We start from the raw sequence: 20545 nt of genomic DNA, 5'->3' as shown, positions 1-20545 counted from the left end.
AGAAGAAAAACCATATGATTATCTCAATAGATGCTGAGAAAGCATTTGATAAAATACAAACCCGTTCATGATGAAAACTCTAAGCAAACTGGGTTTGGAAGGAACATTCCTCAATACAATCAAAGCAATCTATGAAAAACCCACAGCCAACATCCTATTGAATGGGGAAAAGTTGGAAGCATTTCCACTGAGATCTGGGACCAGACAGGGATGTCCACTCTCACCACTGCTATTCAATATAGTTCTGGAAGTTCTAGCCAGAGCTATTAGGCAAGAAAAAGAAATTAAAGGGATACAAATTGGGAAGGAAGAACTCAAACTATCCCTCTTTGCAGATGATATGATTCTTTATTTAGGGGACCCAAAGAACTCTACTAAGAGACTATTGGAACTCATAGAAGATTTTGGCAAAGTAGCAGGGTATAAAATCAATGCACAAAAATCAACAGCCTTTGTATACACAGGCAATGCCGTGGCTGAGGAAGAACTTCTAAGATCAATCCCATTCACAATAGCTATCAATCAAATACCTTGGAATAAACTTAATTAAGGACGTTGAAGATCTCTACGATGAAAATTACAAAACCTTAAAGAAAGAAATAGAAGAGGATACCAAGAAATGGAAAAATCTTCCATGCTCATGGATTGGAAGAATCAATATCATCAAAATGTCCATTCTCCCAAAAGCAATTTATAAACTCAATGCAATCCCAATCAAGATACCGAAGACCTTCTTCTCAGATCTGGAAAAATTGGTGCTGAAATTCATATGGAGGCACAAGAGACCTCGAATAGCTAAAGCAATCTTGTACAACAAAAACAAAGCTGGAGGCATCACAATACCAGATTTCAGGACATACTACAGGGCAGTTGTAATCAAAACAGCATGGTACTGGTACAGAAACAGATGGATAGACCAATGGAACATAATTGAAACACCAGAAATCAACCCAAACATCTACAGCCAACTTATATTTGATCAAGGATCTAAAACTAATCCCTGGAGTAAGGACAGTCTATTCAATAAATGGTGCTGGGAAAATTGGATTTCCACATGCAGAATCATGAAGCAAGACCCCTACCTTACACCTTACACAAAAATCCACTCAACATAGATTAAAGACCTAAATCTACTAACGACACCATCAAGTTACTAGAGAACATTGGAGAAACCCTTCAAGATATTGGCACAGGCAAAGAGTTTCTGGAAAAGACCCAGGAGGCACAGGCAGTCAAAGCCAAAATTAACTATTGGGATTGCATCAAATTGAGAAGTTTCTGTACTGCAAAAGAAACAGTCAGGAGTGTGGGGAGCAATCCGGACTGGACTAAGTTACTGAAATTAAGACTTATTCTATGCATCTGCTCTCCCACAATATGGCGCTGGGAGAGAAGTAAACAGCTTCCGCACAGCTGCCTCCAGTTCAACCAATAAACTGTAGGACTTGCTCCTGATTGGAGAGCAGCGTACTCGGCGTGTGGGCAGCCGAGTTAGGATTGGCGGAGGAGGACTATAAAGGAGGAGAGAGACGGCATGCACCGGGAACATCTATGGGGAACATCTAAGGGAACCCGTGCAGCCCCCGAGAAAGCCGGCCGGCGGTGTGCCGCTCCCCTGCGGAAGTGGGGAATGCGGCCAGGGGGAACTGCCCTTCCATGGAGGTGGAAGGGATAGTAGCCAACCCGGGAAGAACCAGCAGCAAACCCGGGGAGGGCCGAGCAGACGAAAGAACAGCGCAGGGTCCTGTGTTGCTCCTCCACGAAGAGGGGGAGCGACATAATGGTGCCGTGACTCGGATAGGAAACCTAGCTTGGATAGGAAACCTAGGACGGATAAAAAACTTAGGAGGGAAGAAACGGGAAGAACTAGGGAAAATATCGGAGAGAGAAACTAGCAAACAGCCTAGGGAAAATATCGGAGAGAGAGACTAGCAAACAGCCTAGGGAAAAGCCGGACGAAAAAGGTGCCGGAAGAAGCTATTGAAAGCCTAGGCATAGACTCGGATATGGACTACGGGGGGAAGCTGGGAGAAATCTCTAAGGTCGAAAGCGAAAGTGAAAGCTAGAACAAACAGACTCGGACGCGAACTGTGGGGAGAGGCCAGGAGAAATGAGGGAGGAATATCGTTGGAGGAAAGTTTGGGGAAACATACCGGGTAGAGAAAAATGTTAGGGAAATTGAAGCCACGGGGGGCAGGCCAAGGCGGACATGAAAGCCACTTTGGGATTCTCAAGTTAGCCCGGGAATAGGGGGCGAAAGGTTGAAACCAGACGCTGAAACGTGAGCCTGGTTGGGATCCGTCTGATTAGCCCGGGGAGCAAAGGACGGGAAGCCAAACCGTGGGGCGGAGACGTATGCTGGGTTGAATTCGCCAGGCTAGCCCGGGGAACTTAGATTGAATGCTAGTGGCGGACACGTAAGCTACGCTGTGTTACTCGCGGAAGCCGCCGCGTGCAGAGAGCACGGGGCGTGAATAGATAGGGAACGGGGCTGGCGCGAGGCCGTGGTGCAGACGCGAAGGGCGTGGAGACCGCGGAGCGCGCGAAGCCGAGCCGCGCAGAGCCGCGAAGCCGCGCGGAGCCGTGAAGCTGCCGGCAGGGCGAGGCGCCGGAAAGCTGCCGAGAAGCAGCCTCGGGGCGAGCGCAGCCGGGAAGCCGCGGGGATAAGAGAAACAGAAGTTTAGAAATGGAATGAGAGCGGGAAGCTGCAGGGATAAGAGAAATAGAAGTTTAGAAGCAAAGTGAGAGAAATAGGAATGCTGGAAGATAGAAGTAAAATGGGAGAAATAGGAATGCCCGGAGATAGAGAAATAGAGAAATAGAAAGGCCTCCCTACAACACTGCAATGTGAGAGCTTGGATTTGGTCTGCCCGATTAGTGAGGCGATGAGCACCTGGGCGGCTAGCAGCTTATGCGCCGCAGGTCACCGAAGACAGGCACGAATTAACATCAGTAAGGCCTCCCCACAAAAAGGCAATGAGAAGGCTTGGATTCGGTCTGCCTAATTAAGGCGGTAAGCGCCAGCAGGCGGCTCGACCAGAGTGTGAGCCGCAGGTCACCGAACACAGGCACGCATCAGCGCCTAAAAACCTCCTCACAACATGGCAAAGAGAGGACCCGGATTCGGTTTGCCTGATTGTAAGAACCTGTGGCAACTCTAGCAAGTAGAGCAGAGTGTGTGCTGCGGGACACCGAAGACAGGCGTGTATCAACGCCAAAAATAAAAAGAAAGGGGGATCTGTGGGGAGCAATCCGGACTGGACTAAGTTACTGAAATTAAGACTTATTCTATGCATCTGCTCTCCCACAATATGGTGCTGGGAGAGAAGTAAACAGCTTCCGCACAGCTGCCTCCAGTTCAACCAATAAACTGTAGGACTTGCTCCTGATTGGAGAGCAGCGTACTCGGCGTGTGGGCAGCCGAGTTAGGATTGGTGGAGGAGGACTATAAAGGAGGAGAGAGACGGCATGCACCGGGAACATCTATGGGGAACATCTAAGGGAACCCGTGCAGCCCCCGAGAAAGCCGGCCGGCGGTGTGCCGCTCCCCTGCGGAAGTGGGGAATGCGGCCAGGGGGAACTGCCCTTCCACGGAGGTGGAAGGGATAGTAGCCAACCCGGGAAGAACCAGCAGCAAACCCGGGGAGGGCCGAGCAGACGAAAGAACAGCGCAGGGTCCTGTGTTGCTCCTCCACGAAGAGGGGGAGCGACACAGGAGAGTGAAGAGACAACTGACAGAATGGGAAAAAATATTTGCAAACTATGCAACAGATAAAGGGTTAATAACCAGAATCTACAAAGAGATCAAGAAACTCCACAAAAACAAAACCAACAACCCAATTAAGAGATGGGCCAAGGACCTCAATAGACATTTTTCAAAAGAGGAAATCCAAATGGCCAACAGGCACATGAAAAAATGTTCAAGGTCATTAGCAATCAGGGAAATGCAAATCAAAACCACAATGAGGTTTCACCTCATCCCGGTTAGAATGGCTCACATTCAGAAATCTACCAACAACAGATGCTGGTGAGGATGTGGGGAAAAAGGGACACTAACCCACTGTTGGTGGGAATGCAAACTGGTCAAGCCACTATGGAAGTCAGTCTGGAGATTCCTCAGAAACCTGAAGATAACCCTACCGTTCGACCCAGCCATCCCACTCCTTGGAATTTACCCAAAGGAATTTCAATTGGCAAACAAAAATGCGGTCTGCAGCCTAATGTTTATTGCAGCTCAATTCACGATAGCTAAGACCTGGATCCAACCTAAATGCCCATCAACGGTAGTCTGGATAAAGAAATTATGGGATATGTACTCTTTAGAATACTATACCGCAGTAAGAAACAACGAAATCCAGTCATTTGCAACAAAATGGAGGAATCTGGAACACATCATGCTGAGTGAAATAACCCAGTCCCAAAGGGACAAATACCATATGTTCTCCCTGATCGGTGACAACTGACTGAACACCAAAAAGGAAATCTGTTGAAGTGGAATGGACACTATGGGAAACGGTGACTTGATCAGCATAGCCCTGACTGTTAATGAACAACTTAATACATTATCCCTCTTAGTACTTTTTTTGTCTGTTCTACTTAATACGACTGGTTTAATTCTGTAATTAATACACAGTTATTCTTAAGTGTTGAAATTTAACTGAAATGTGATCCCTGTTAAACATAAGAGTAGGAATAAGAGAGGGAAGAGATATATAATTTGGGACATGCTCAAGCTGACTTGCCCCAAATGGTAGAGTTAGAAACATACCAGGGGACTCCAATTTAATCCCATCAAGGTGGCATGTACCAATGCCATCTCACCAGTCCAAGTGATCAATTTCTGTTCACAATTGATCATAATGAAAGGACTACGAGTCAAAGGGAGCACATAAACAAGTCTAGTACCTGCTAACACTAACCGATAGAATAAATAAAGGGGAGAGTGATCCAACATGGGAAGTGAGATACTCAGCAGACTCATAGAATGGCAGATGTCCTAAATAGCACTCTGGCCTCAGAATCAGCCCTAAAGGCATTTGGATCTGGCTGAAAAGCCCATGAGAGTATTTCAGGCATGGAAAGCCAAGACACTCTGGCAAAAGATCTCTGTGAGTGAGATCTCAGTGGAAAGAACAGGTCTTCAAAGAAGGAGGTACCTTTCTCTGAAGGGAGGAGAGAACCTCCACTTTGACTATGACCTTGTCTAAACAAGATAAGAGTCGGAGAACTCAGAGGGCTTCCATAGCCTTGGAAACTCATGACTGGAGCATAGGGAGATTACTGATGCCATAGACAGGAGTGTCAATTGGTAAAGTCAACAACAGGAGTCACTGTGCACTTACTCCTCATGTAGGATCTCTGTCCTTAATGTGCTGTGCATTGAGATTTAATGCTATAACGAGTACTCAAACAATATATTTCACTTTGTGTTTCTATGGGGGTGCAAACTGTTGAAATCTTTACTTAATGCATACTAAACTGATCCTCTGTAAAAAAAAAAAAAAAGAAATTATCAACTCCCAACTTGACTCTCACTGGGATTAAACATGACAATAGGTCTGATCTGATTTCATCATCATTTAAAAAAATCATCTATTATTTTTCACTTTATGTTTCTGTGTGGGAGCAAACTGTTGAAATCCTTACTTAATGTATACTAAGCTGATCTTCTGTATATTAAGATAATCGAAAATGAATCTTGATGTGAATGGAAGGGGAGAGGGAGTGGGAAAGGGGAGGGTTGTGGGTGGGAGGGACGGTATGTGGGGGAAGCCATTGTAATCCATAAATTGTACTTTGGAAATTTATATTCATTAAATAAAAGTTAAAAAAAAAGAAACCTAATATTCAATGAAAAAAAAATTTATACCAATAACCAGAATTTTAAAGGTGTTTATATATAATATATATATGTGTGTTTAATTTATGACATTACAATATAAATGTACATATTTATAATTTGTAATATAAATAATAGAGAGCAACATTTTGAAATTTTTTGTAATGTATTTATCATCAGAAAAGAATAGCTCAGATTTCTGTAATAATCCTGTTTTTGATCATTACAAGAATGAAGAGTTATCCACCAAGTTGTAGCTCATAATCTCTGTTTCTCTGTGTCTCCAAGTCTACCAACCTCTAAAATTAAATAAACATACATAATTCTGGGATAAAAATAACATTAAGATCCCACTATTTTCCCACATATTTTTCAGGAAATATACTAGTATCTAGACACACAGAGGCAAATTTATCTATGTAGAAAATATATGTATGTTATATATGTTACATATATTCATATATATATTACATTGAGGAGAAAGAATTATTACCCTTGGCTAAAATGGCCCTGAGACACTGTGTACCTGACAGTTTCCAGGGCAACTTACAGGATGTTGGGGGCGATGATGATCTTACAATAAAAGTGAAATCACCATGACCACAGATTCACAGAGCTAGGATTGGCCTAGACTAAAATATTTGTGCAAAAGAGTGACTCCAGTGAATTTAAGAATTAACTTAAATTTTCATAATTAAAGGTTAATTTCAAGTTCCATGAATGTCTGTCAGGCTAAGAATGAAATCTCCTGCTAATGAGTGATGGAACTGGCCCTAAATTGTTCTCATGTACTATGAAAATAAAATTTGGACATCTTCCAGAATTTGATGACCTTACAATGTTAAAGTAAATCATGGTAGCCTGAACTTCTCTGCACTAGAATTGGCACAAATTAGGTTATTATTTATTGAGGTGTTAATAATAAATTTGAATCAACATGAAAAATAGAGAAATGTATTCATTTCAGTATATGTTGTATATTGACAGTTGTGTGTACAAATGGTAAATTTACTAGAAGCAGGAATGTTTACAAGGAGATGTAAGAGATATTAATAAAAATAGCCCTAAAAACACATTTAAATACAGAAAATGTGTGCTGTCTTAAATCAAAGAAAGCTTATGCCATTGAATTCAGTAATTTTAAAACCAAGATAAAATTGTCTTGATCTAATGCATGGAAATTTTAAAGAGAATGACAATTTTGATTCTCAAAATATAAAGAAGCTATGAAAAAGTGTCCTTGAATGTGTAAAAGAATGTAATGTTCTAAAATTGTTTGATAGGCCATAAAGATGGAGGTTGCTAAGACAACTTGAACATTATTTAGTGCATTCATGACATGAAAATATAAGTGCCCAAAAGAAGCTTCATACCTTGGCAGTGCTAAGATTGCTTTCCATGTGGATATTGACATACTCAGATGAAATTAATAAAATGAAAGACAAAATATAGAAACCTGATGCACATGGAAGTTAAAACTTTGCTTGCCCTTAGTAACAATGTGTATTTTAATGTGAGCCATAATTAAAAAACAAATAGGTGGATGAATATTTGGTGAAAAAACAGTCAAGAATAAACTGGAAAAATTACAGTATGATACAGATTTGTAGTTTGGAAAATTTCCACAATGAGAAAATAATTTAAGTTCTAGGACCATCTAGAAACATTAAGAATGTATCCTATGCTGATGATCATGATAGTGCTGACACTGCAATGTACTCAAATCCTATACACATGACAGTTGCTGGGACAACTTCCAGCAATTAGAGTGAGTTGATGACCACACAATTATAAATCAAACCATGATATCCATCATTTCCCTGTGTTAGGAATGTCACAAATTGGGTTATTCATTACACATGCAGGTGACAGTAGTAAATGACATTTAATTTTGATTATACAGTGTATAAATTAGTAATTTGGCAGAAACAGAGTCATAATCATATAGAGATGGGCTAATAATTGGATGGTGGAGTAGGGAGGGAGCTTACTGCTCTAGCCCAGGAGAAGATAGTTTTAAAAAAGTGGAAATAGAGTAGTCTCAGGGAAGAGTTAGGGAAAAAAATGACAGAGGAAATTCTACTGACATGAGAGGGACATGGTGGACCCACATGGAGGGTGTGGTGCCCACAGCTCATGACTCCAACAGCTGAGAGCCTATGCACCAGAACTGGAAAGTGAGGTGAGACAAGACCACAATAGCCTGAGCCACCAGCAAAAATGTGGCAGGAACCTAGAGGGAATGAGGCTTAAATCTCCCTGGGGGAAAGTGTGCCAGACAAACTAGAGGAGAGAGAAAAAAAGGGACAGTACAGACATGTTTCTCTCTCTCCAATCACCTCACAAAGGCATGCAAGCTGATAGAGCAGGAGCCATTTTGGACATACATAACAGCTGTGCCAGCTTGTGTCTGCACAAGGCAAGCAGCTGACTGGAGACTCCTGATGCTGGTAGGGAGAAATAACAGGAAGCCAGGATCTTGTGACTGTGTGAAACTTCTGAAGCAAGACTGTGAAAAAATAAAAAACTGAGGGTGTGTGGGAAGACTCACGGTGTGGCTGGGACTTTGAGCACTCTCAGTGGGAGAGGCCACAAGCTTGGGGGTTCCTGGTTACCTGATGAGAGACATTTCTGGAGAATCTGAACTTATATTGAGGACCACACAGATTCTTTGTGTGGTTCTTTGGACAGAGCAGACAAATATTATACCCGCTGGGGCTAGTACTCAGGCACTGGTCTCCATTGAGGAGAAGAGCCCAACTGAGCAGAATATACTTCCCTTGTGATTAAAAAAAGGAGAAATAAGACTTAACATGCCAAACTTGGGTGTGTCACCTGAGGCACACCCTTAACCCTGGAGACTGAACAGAGCTCTCTGGCCACACCCACTACAAGCCTCCAGAGATTCAGTGAAAGCAGAAAGTCCACTTATCTATAGAGTCATAGTACAAAGATAAAATCCTCCACAGTGGAAAAAAAAATAAAAAAGAAGAAATCTTGCTGGTCTGGACAAGTGGTGGCAAATTCTTTCAATTTCTGTTTGTTATGAAAGGTCTTTATTTCACCTTCATTCACAAATGAGAGCTTTGCAGGGTATAATAATCTGGGATGACAGTTTTATTCTCTTAGGACTTGGGCTAGATTTTGCCATTTTCTCTTAGCCTGCAGGGTTTCTGATGAGAAGTCTGCTGTGAGTCTAATTGGAGATCCTCTGAAAGTAATCTGGCGTTTCTCTCTTGCGCATTTTAGAATCTTCTCTTTTTGTTTCACTGTGGCAGTTTGATTACAATGTGTCATGGCAAGGATGTTTTCTGATCATGCCTATTCAAAGTTCTGTGTGCTTCCTGTACTTGGATGTCTCTTTCTTTTTCCAAACCCAGAAAGTTTTCTGCTAGTATTTCACTAAAAATGCCTTCTAATCCTTTCTCTCTTGCCATGCCTGCAGGAACTCCTAGAACCAGAATGTTTTATTTTTATAGTATCCTGTAGATTCCCAACAGTCTTTTTTAGATTTCCAATCTCCTGTTCTTGGGTTTGGTTTGACTGTATACTTTCCTGTACTCTGTCTACTAAGTCTGATATTCTCTCTTCTGCCTCACTGATTCTATTTTTAAGGCTCTCCACTGCATTTTTTATTTGTTCTATTGAATTCTTCATTTCATTTTGATTTCTTTTTTTTTAAATTTTTGACAGGCAGAGTGGACAGTGAGAGAGAGAGAGACAGAGAAAAAGGTCTTCCTTTTGCCATTGGTTCACCCTCCAATGGCTGCCGCGGCCAGGGCACTGCAGCTGGCACACTGCACTGATCCAAATCCAGGAGCCAGGTGCTTTTCCTGGTCTCCCATGTGGGTGCAGGGCCCAAGCACTTGGGCCATCCTCCACTGCACACCCTGGCCACAGCAGAGAGCTGGCCTGGAAGAGGGGCAACCGGGACAGAATCCGGCGCCCTGACTGGGACTAGAACCCAGTGTGCTGGCACTGCAAGGCAGAGGATTAGCCTATTGAGCCATGGTGCCGGCTTGATTTCTTTTTAATATCTCAGTTTCATGTTCTGTTGAATTCTTCATTTCATCTTGATTCCTCCTGATAATTTTAATTTCATGGGAAAGATTTTCTTTCATGTTCTTCATGGATTTCAGTAGTTTGTGCATTTACTTTTGATTACTTCTATGTAATGTTATGACCAAGTTTTTGAGTTCTATTGCTTGCATTTTTTTCTATCTCATCATCATCATGATCTAGTATTGAAGTATCACGTTCTTTTGGGAGCATGATGATGTTTTCTTTATTCTTGCTTTTTGGATTCTTGCATTTGTTTGGCATTTGTGGAGATACTCATTTTTTTTTTTCTGGCAGTTTTTATCATTGTATTATGACTGTAGATAAATGGACTTTCTGCTTTCAGTGAATCTCTAGAGGCTTGTAGTGGGTGTGGCAGGAGAGCTCTGTTCGGTTTTCAAGGGTAAAGGGTATGCCTAAGGTGACGCACCCAGGTTTGGCATGGTAAATCTCTCTTTTTTTAATCAGAAGGGAGTTATATTCTGTTCAGCTGAGTTCTTCTCTTCAATGGAGACCAGTGCCTGAGTACTAAATCAAGTGGGTATAATATTCGCTATGTCCCAAGAACCACATAAGGATCTGTGCTCTCCATGTGGGACCTCTGTCCTTAGTGAGAATTAACAGTAAATCTAGTCTTCATACACTTGTTTAGCTGGGAGCCTAGGAAAAAGTGCTCAGGCAAGTGATATTGTGAAAAAATAGTTCTAAGTAATATGAAAGGTAACCCAGACAAAACAGCAGTCCAGAAAATCATTCAACCTCACTGAAACTACCAGCAGCTACATCATTCATTTTCTATTAAATCTGTTTATAATAAGATTTAATTTGATGAACACATGTAAGAAGCTGTGAGGACTTAAACAGGGATGAAGATCTATTTCTCATGGGTAGTAATGGAGGTGGAATGGATTACTTGCACAGCTATTATCTAAATGGGAAATAAAAGAGCTACTGCAGCTAGATGCATCATAGCATTTGTAGCCCTGTTATCATGGGATAGCCATGCAACCTAGGAAAAGTGTTCCTCCTGAGGGTATCCTGAGGAATTAACTGAATGTAAATCAGATTTATATAAATCCAGAAAGGACTTTGTAAATCAGAAGGAATAAAAACACACATTTTCAATAAAAATGAGGGTCACCTGCAGGAGCAGGGAATAATGCAACAAAAAAAGGTTATAAAAATTGTAAGTTAAATTAATACAAAAGTGTACTACAGGGGCCAGCACTGTGTCACAGCAGGTTAATGCCCTGACCTGAAGTGCCGGCATCCCATATGGGTGCCGGTTCAAGACCCAGCTGCTCCATTTCCAATCTAGCTCTCTGCTATGGCCTGAGAAATAGTAGAAGGCCCAAGTGCTTAGGTCCCTGCACCTACATGGGAGATCTGGAGGAAGCTCCTGGCTTTGGATCAGCACAGTTCTGGCCATTGTGGCCAATTGGGGAGTGAACCATTGGATGGAAGATTCTCTCTGCCTCTGCTCTTTCTGTGTAACTCTGACTTTCAAATAAATAAATCTTTTTTAAAAAAGTATACTACATTTATGCTCCTGCTTCTCTGTTGCAATGGGTACCACATGGATAGACTTCATTCCATGTTCTTGTCTCAAGGCAATTAGGAATAGAATGAAAAAGCATAGAAAAGTGGCATCATGAATGAAAAAGGCATGATGCACTCAGTAATACAGGAAAATTCAGATGAGTGTTGCAGCTTATAGGGTTTGAGGTTGTCCCTTTAAAGAATGAGGGTAATGTGTGTGACAACATCTACTTGCATCTTCAAATAGACCTTGGGTAGTGGTGTCTAATCCAGATGTGCACACAAATAAGTTGAAATTTCTCATGGGTATATAGGTCACCACAAACTCATTCCCTTGTGTTGCACACAACACTTATTATCCAGGGCCAGGGTACACTATTATGACTGGAATATGTGTCACTTGATATGCTTATGGTCACATCACTTGTTTGCACTGCAATAATGAGGGGAAAGAATCCTGGGTGGCCAACAAAGCAGCTATAAAACAAATAACTTTGTAATTGATGAAGATGGTATTCCAAATAACTGTTGAAATAGCTGTTACTCAACTTTTAAATATTTATTAACACAATTTACACAAGAGAGCACAGTTCAGTTCATATACTTGATCCCACTCACAATAATGAGAAACCAAAAGTTCAGGTTCTATCAGAGAAAAATTTCTGAAGAATGGTTAACCACTCTCTGTCACAATTCATCATGAAAACTGCCCAATACTCACTAAGGTGTGATTCCACCAAAGAATTCTTCCAGACAAATTATATTTCAGGGACTTCTCTCTGTAATCTTGCTATGTTTTGTGGAAGTTTGCCTAATAATAAAGGTATTTCCCATTACAATACAGTCACAGGATTTTTTCTTTCTGTGAGTTGTCAGGTAACCATTGAGAGGTGACATATGGTACATGACTTTTCTATGCATGTATGTTTTTTCATTTCTGAGTCTCTTCATGTGAATTGATTAATGGCAGAAGAACTTTTCACATTCATTAAATTGACATTTTACTGTATGAATTCTCTGGTGTTAGTTGATGTTTAATTTCTTGTTTTTTTTTTTTTTTTTTTTTAAGATTTTTATTTATTTGACATGTAGAGTTACAGACAGTGAGAGAGTCAGAGATAAAGGTCTTCCTTCTGTTGGTTCACTCCTCAAATGGCCACAATGGCCAGAGCTGCACTGATCTGAAGCCAGGAGCCAGGTGCTTCTTCTTGGTCTTCCATGTGGGTGCAGAGGCTCAAGCACTTGGGCTGTCTTATACTGCTTTCCCAGGCCACAGTAGAGAGCTGGATTGAAGAGGGGCAGCTGGGACTAGAATTGGCACCCATATGGGATGCCAGCATAGCAGGTGGAGAATTAACCTATTGCTACATGGCACTGGCCTGATGTTTAACTTCTGGCTATGGTTTTTTGAGGTCTATTGCACTTGAAGGATATCACCTTTTTTGATTTGCATATTTGTGCAAGCCTGAATTCCATGAATATATACTTCCACATTCATTACACTCCTAAGAAATCCCTTGTGTGAATTTTCTGATGTATAATGATCAATTTCTGACAAATGACTTTTTGTCACACTAATAATATTTCTGAACTTCTTCATTTTTTAACAATTTACTTTATTCATTTGAAAGACAGAGTTACAGAGAGACAGAGAAGCAGAAAGAGGTCTTCCATCCACTGGTTCACTCCCCAGATGGATGCAATGGCTGGAGCTGCAGCAATCCAAAGCCAGGAGTCAGGAGCTTCTTCTGGGTCTCCCACGTGGGTGCGGGGCCATCTTCTACTGCTTTCCCAGGCCATAGCAGAGAGCTGGATCAGAAGAGGAGTAACCAGGACTAGAACCGGTGCCCAAATGGTATGCCAGCATTTCAGGCCAGGGCTTTAACCTACTGTGCCACAGCGCTGGTCCCAACCTTTCTTCCTTATGGGAGTGCCTATTGTATGGGATGTAATTTCCAGCAAAAGGCTCTGTCACATGGTTATGTTGATTTTGGAAAAAGTCCTTCACATTCACTATATTCTTAAGTTCTCTCCCTTGTTTGAACTACATGTGTTATGAGGTATTCCTTCTGACAAAAGGCTTTCCCACATTTATTACAAGATTTCCACCATGTAATAAATTTTCTGATGTTATATTGTGTGATTTTGGCAGAGTTTTCCAACACTCATTCCATTCATAAGGTTTCTCCCCCATGTGAATTCTGATGTTTTATGAGGTGTTACTTATATATAAAGGCTTTTCCATATACATTATATCCAAAGTGTTTTCCCCATATGAATTAGATGATGTGCAATGAGGGCTGAATTATGGGAAAAAGCTTTCCAAGTCATTATGTCCAAAAGGCTTCTCTTCATGTGAATTTTCTGATGCATTCTGAGATGTGACTTATTGCCAAGGGCTTTTCTACAGTCATTGCATTCATGAAGCTTCTTGTGGGGAGCAATCCGGACTAGATTAAGTTACTGGAATTAAGACTTATTCTATGCATCTGCTCTCCAACAATATGGCGCTGGGAGAGAAGTAAACAGCTTCCGCACAGCTGCCTCCAGTTCAACCAATAAACTGTAGGACTTGCTCCTGATTGGAGGAGAGCAGCGTACTCGGCGTGTGGGCAGCCAAGTTAGGATTGGAGGAGGAGGACTATAAAGGAGGAGAGAGACGGCATGCACCAGGAACATCTAAGGGGAACATCTAGCTGAAGGAACACCTGTGCAGCCCCCAAGAGAACCGGCCGGCGGTGTGCCGCTCCCCTGCGGAAGTGGGGAATGTGGCCAGGGGGAACTGCCCTTCCACGGAGGTGGAAGGGATAGTAGCCAACCCGGGAAGAACCAGCAGCAAACCCGGGGAGGGCCGAGCAGACGAAAGAACAGCGCAGGGTCCTGTGTCGTTCCTCCACGAAGAGGGGGAGCGACATAATGGTGCCGTGACTCGGATATGAAGCCTAGGCAGGGTTTAGTGTCGTTCCTCCATGAAGAGGGGGCGCGACATAATGGTGCCGTGACTCGGATAGGAAACCTAGGACGGATAGCAAACTTAGGAGGGAAGAAACGGGAAGAACTGGGAAAATATCGGAGAGAGAGACTAGCAAACAGCCTAGGGAAATTTCGGAGAGAGAGACTAGCAAACAGCCTAGGGAAAAGCCGGACGAAAAAGGTGCCGGAAGAAGCTATTGAAAGCCTAGGCATAGACTCGGATACGGACTACGGGGGGAAGCTGAGAGAAATCTCTAAGGTCGAAAGCGAAAGTGAAAGCTAGAACAAACAGACTCAGATGCGGACTGTGGGGAGAGGCCAGGAGAAATGAGGGAGGAATATTGTTGGAGGGAAGCTTGGGGAAACATACCGGGTAGAGAAAAATGTTAGGGAAATTGAAGCCACGGGGGGCAGGCCGAGGCGGAAATGAAAGCCACTTTGGGATTCTCAAGTTAGCCTGGGAATAAGGGGCGAAAAGTTGAATTCGCCAGGTTAGCCAGGGGAACTTGGATTGAATGCTAGTGGTGGAGACGCAAGCTACGCTGTGTGACTCGCAGAGGCTGCCGCGCGCAGACAGAGCGTGCGGGGCTCAAGTACATAGGGAACGCGGGGCTAGCGCGGAGACCGCGGAGTGTGCGCGCGAAGCCGAGCCGCGCAGATGAGAGAGGCGCGGGTTGAAGCGGCTCAGAGCCAGCGAGGCGCCGAGAAGCAGCCTCGGGGCGGAGCCCGCCGGCGGGGCGAGGCGCTGGGAAGCCGCGCGGAGCCGTGAAGCGCCGGCAGGGCGAGGCGCCGGGAGGCCGCGGGGATAAGAGAAACAGAAGTTTAGAAGTAAAAGGAGAGAAATAGCAATGCTGGAAGATAGAAGTAAAATGGGAGAAATAGGAATGCCCGGAGATAGAGAAATAGAGAAATAGAAAGGCCTCCCCTCAACATGGCAATGAGAAAGCTTGGATTCGGTCTGCCTGATTAAGTGAGGCAATGAGCACCTGCGGGCGGCTAGCAGCTTATGCGCCGCAGGTCACCGAAGACAGGCACGAATTAACATCAGAAAGGCCTCCCCACAATACAACAATTAGGAGGCTTGGATTCGGTCTGCCTGATTAAGGCGGTAAGCACCAGCAAGCGGCTCGACCAGAGTGTGAGCCGCAGGTCACCGAACACAGGCACGCATCAGCGCCTAAAAACCTCCTCACAACATGGCGAAGAGAGGACCCGGATTCGGTTTGCCTGATTGATAGGACTTGTAAGCACCTGTGGCAACTCTAGCAAGTAGAGCAGAGTGTGTGCCGCAGGACACCGAAGACAGGCGCGTATCAACGCCAAAAATAAAAAGAAAGGGGGATCTGTGGGGAGCAATCCGGACTAGATTAAGTTACTGGAATTAAGACTTATTCTATGCATCTGCTCTCCCACAATATGGCGCTGGGAGAGAAGTAAACAGCTTCCGCACAGCTGCCTCCAGTTCAACCAATAAACTGTAGGACTTGCTCCTGATTGGAGGAGAGCAGCGTACTCGGCGTGTGGGCAGCCGAGTTAGGATTGGCGGAGGAGGACTATAAAGGAGGAGAGAGATGGCATGCACCAGGAACATCTAAGGGGAACATCTAGCTGAAGGAACACCTGTGCAGCCCCCAAGAAAGCCGGCCGGCGGTGTGCCGCTCCCCTGTGGAAGTGGGGAATGTGGCCAGGGGGAACTGCCCTTCCACGGAGGTGGAAGGGTCGGTAGCCAACCCGGGAAGAACCAGCAGCAAACCCGGGGAGGGCCGAGCAGACGAAAGAACAGCGCAGGGTCCTGTGTTGTTCCTCCACGAAGAGGGGGAGCGACACTTCTCCCCAGTGTGAATTCTCTGGTGTGATATGAGCTATGATTTATAACATATGATTTATAAAGGCTTTTCCACACTCATTAGATTTATAAGGTTTCTGCCCTGTGTTAATTCTGTTTTGATATGAATATAACTTATAGAAAAAGGCTTTTCTGCAGTCATTACATTTATAAGGTTATTTCCCTGTGTGAATCCTCTGATGCATTTGGAGTTGGAACTTAAAATCAAGTTTTTCCACAGTCATTACTCTCATGAAGTTCAACACTGTGTGCATTCTCTGGTGCATTATGAGGTTTGACTTGTGTCCAAAGGCTTTTCCAGTCATTACATTCATAAGGTTTCTGCCCTGTGTGAATTCTCTGATGCATGATGAAGGTTGACTTATGGCTAAGTGATTTCCACAGTTATTACAATCATGAGTTTTCTACCCTGTGTGAATTCTCTGCTGTGATATGAGGTTTGTCTTTTGTCCAAAGGTTTTTACAAAGCCATTACATTTATGAGGTTTCTTCCCTGTGTGAATTCTGATGTTTGCAAAGGATTGACTTTTATCCAGAGGCTTTCCCTCAGTCATTACATTCATGGGGTTTCTGCCCTGTGTGAATTCTCCAGTGTGATATGAGGTGTGATTTTCATACAAAGACTTTTCCACAGTCATTACATTCATGAGATTTCTGCCCTGTGTGATTTTGCTGATGTATCATGAGACCTAACTTATGGCCAAAGGCTTTTCCAGTTATTACATTCATGAGGTTTCTTCCCCATGTGAATTCTCTGGTGTACCATGAGGTGTGACTTTTGTCCAAAGGCTTTTCCACAGTCATTACATTTATAAGGGTTCTCCCTTGTGTGAATTCACTGATGTTTCCTGAGGATTGACTTGTTTCCAAAGGCTTTTCCACAGTCATTACATTCATAGGGTCTCTCCCCTGTGTGAATTCTCTGGTGTACTATGAGGACTGACTTCCACAGAAAGCCTTTTCCGCAATGAAGGCATTTATAAAGTTTCTTTTCTGTGTGAATTCGCTGATGGTTTATCAGGTATGACTTTTGTCTAAAGACTTTTCCACAGTCACTACATTCATGAGGTTTCTCTCCTGAGTGAAATGAGAAAAAAGCAATCATGTCACTGAATCACATGTAACTGTTTCTCCTGGCATACTCATGTAAAGGGAATGAAGTTACTTGTTATCCAAGTGGTATAAGATTTTCACAAAATCAGTATGAGGTACTTACTTGTGACCATTATATGGTTTTTCTCTTTAATACATTAATATACCATGAGGTTTCCCAATGTTCAATCATGATCCATTTTACTACGGGAATTTGTCAAGGATGGTAGAATGACATTTGTGCTATGAAGTGTGGGATGCCTGCATCTCAAAACAGTGTCAGTTTGAGCCCTGGCTACTCTGCTTCAGTACAGCTCTCTGCCTATGTAAACTGGAAGGAAGCAGATAATGGTTCATGTGCCTGGGAACCTGTGAGAAACCAGGGAAGACTAGAGGGATTCTAAAGTTTTGGCTTCAGACTAGTTAGACCTAAGTGTTGCAGGCATCTGGGAAGTGAGTTAATAGAGGACCTCTTTCTCTCTCTCTCTTCTCTCACTATCACTCTGCCTTTCACAAAGATGAAATAACTATAAAATATTTTGAAGAATGGACAAATGTTTAATAAAAATATTCACCCACTACCTAGCAACCATTTTTTCCCTGTGCTTTTTCTCCAGTTTATTTTTAGAAAAATTGTGTGTTTTTTGCTTCTCTGATATCTCAACCATAAACATGAAAAAGTTTCACTGATCATTTACTTGCAGGTGGAGAAGAGTGAAATGTGCCTGTACTTTAAGCAGTACAACATTTAAGGAGTAGGATTTGAATCTATGATTGTCTCATGTTCATTCTTCCTAGGTAAACATCATTTGTGGGATTTTTCAAATGAAAAACTACTTTGTCTCTACTCTATGACAGCTTCCCCAAATTCCTAAGGACACCCAACACCTTCAGCTTCTCAGAAGTACAACAGGTATGGAAAATTCCCAATATACGACTTTAGTTAAACACTCCCAATCAGTTTGAAGAATTTGTTTCTGCAAACCGGGATGTGCTCATCTTCTTTGAAAAGTGTTTTCTAACTCATTCTGAAATCATCAGTGCTGGTTACCTCCTCTAAATTCTTTCTAGAAGCATTCGTGTGTGATAATTTGAATTTCTGGAGGCTTTTGATCAGTTGCCTCCTATTTTCACTAAAAGCTTCATTTCCTATGCTTTTCTTATCTTTTTATTTGCTTATTTTTCAGTGATGTTGAAAAATAAGAGAGAAATCATACTTCAAACTCCACCCTTCAAGAAATCTGAGCCACTCAACATAAACCCATGAGGCTACTTGACTTTGGGTCTCAAAATCTCATTACTTTCTTGGTGAGTCTAGGATCACTTATTTTCATGTTTTATATAAGTTCATGATTAGTTTATGATTTTTTTCAAAGATTTACTTTATTTATTTGAAAGCTAGAATTATAGAGAGAGATAGAGACAGAGAGAAGTCTTCCATCTGCTGGTTCACTCCCCATATGGGCACAACAACCAATACTGGGCCAAGATGAAGTTAGGAGCCAGGAGTGTCTTTCTTGTCTCCCACATGGGTACAGGGGGCCAAGGACTTGGGCCAACTTCTGCTCCTGTCTCAGGTGTATTAGCAGAAAGCTGGATTAGAAGAGGACCAGCTGGGACTTGAACTGGCACCCATATGCAATGCTAGTGCTGCAGGCTGGAGCTTTAACACACTGCACCACAGTGTCATTCCTAGCTTCATAATTTCTGATGTCACAGCACAGAGGCTTACTCATGACCATATTTTATTTTTAAAGATTTATTTATTTATTGAAAGTCAGAGTTACACAGAGAGAGGAGAGGCAGAGAGAGAGGTCTTCCATCCAATGGTTCACTCCCCAATCGGCTTCAACGGCTGGAACTGCACCAATCCGAAGCCAGGAGCCAAGAGCTTCTTCTGGGCTTCCCATGTGGGTACAGGGGTCCAAGGACTTGGATCATCTTCTACTGCTTTCCCAGGCCATTGCTAAGAGCTGGATCGGAAGTGGAGCAACTGGGTCTCGAACTGGTGCCCATATGGGATGCTGGTGCTTCAGGCTAGGGTGTTAATTCACTGTGCCACAACGCTGGCCACATGACCATCTTTTAGCATTTACTTATTTACTTACTTGAGAGTCAGAGAGACAGAATGAGAGATAGAGACAGACTGAAACAGAGGTTTGCCAACTCTAGGCTCACTCCTCAAATGTTTCCAACAGACTATAATTTTCTTATTTACTTGAGAGGCACAGAGGAAAAAAAAGAAAGAGACTAAGAAAGAGAGAGTTCACATTTATTGATTCAGTCCTGAGCAAGTTCTATGCCTGGGCAAAATCATGAGTAGGAACTCAATCTGAGCAATGAGTTAGAAATAAGTTTCCAGGGACTGGTGTTGTGGCATAGCAGGTAAAGCCACCACCTGCAGTTGCCAACATCAGTTGGGCACCAGTTTAAGTCCTAGCTGCTCCACTTCTGACCCAGCTCTGTACTATGGCCTGGGAAAGCAGTAGAAGATGGCCCAAGTCCTTGGACCCCTTTACCCATGTGGGAGACCTGGAAGAAGCTCCTGGCTCCTAGCTTCAGATCAGTACAGCTCCAGCCATGACAGCCGATTGGGAAGTGAACCAGTGGACGGAAGACCTCTCTCTCTTTCTCTCTCTGCCTCTCCTTCTTCTCTCTCTCTGACTTTCAAATAAATAAATCTTTAAAAAAACTGAAACAGGGCCAGTGCCGTGGCTCACTAGGCTAATCCTCCACCTTGCAGCACCAGCACACCAGGTTCTAGTCCCGGCCAGGGCTCCGGATTCTGTCCCAGTTGCCCCTCTTCCAGGCCATCTCTCTGTTGTGGCCAGGGAGTGCAGTGGAGGATGGCCCAAGTGCTTGGGCCCTGCACCCCATGGGAGACCAGGAGAAGCACCTGGCTCCTGCCATCTGATCAGCATGGTGCGCAGGCCACAGCACACTGGCTGCAGCGGCCATTGGAGGGTGAACCAATGGCAAAAGGAAGACCTCTCTCTCTCTCTCTCTCTCTCGTTCTCACTGTCCACCCTGCCTGCAAAAACAAACAAACAAACAAAAAAAAACCAACAACAACAACCAGAAACAGGCTGGTGCCATGGCTCAATAGGCTAATTGTCTGCCTGTGGCACCTACCTGGTTCTAGTCCCGGTTGGGGCGACGGATTCTGTCCCGGTTGCCCCTCTTCCAGGCCAGCTCTC

The 20545-nt window shown here is 43.3% G+C and overlaps 1 long non-coding RNA gene across 4 annotated transcripts in view; it reads left to right on the top strand.

Moving 5' to 3' along the window:
- LOC138843443 (uncharacterized) overlaps positions 1–20545 on the top strand; it is a 105869-nt gene that overhangs the window by 54409 nt on the left and 30915 nt on the right. For all 4 annotated transcript variants that reach the window (XR_011378146.1, XR_011378145.1, XR_011378148.1 and 1 more), the window contains 2 exons: positions 18147–18261; positions 18536–18656. This is a non-coding gene — a long non-coding RNA (uncharacterized lncRNA). The remainder of the gene's footprint in view (positions 1–18146; positions 18262–18535; positions 18657–20545) is intronic.

This window comes from Oryctolagus cuniculus, chromosome 8, assembly GCF_964237555.1.
Source record: "Oryctolagus cuniculus chromosome 8, mOryCun1.1, whole genome shotgun sequence".
Taxonomy (NCBI): Eukaryota; Metazoa; Chordata; class Mammalia; order Lagomorpha; family Leporidae; genus Oryctolagus; species Oryctolagus cuniculus.
This window is presented reverse-complemented; position numbering and strand designations above follow the sequence as displayed.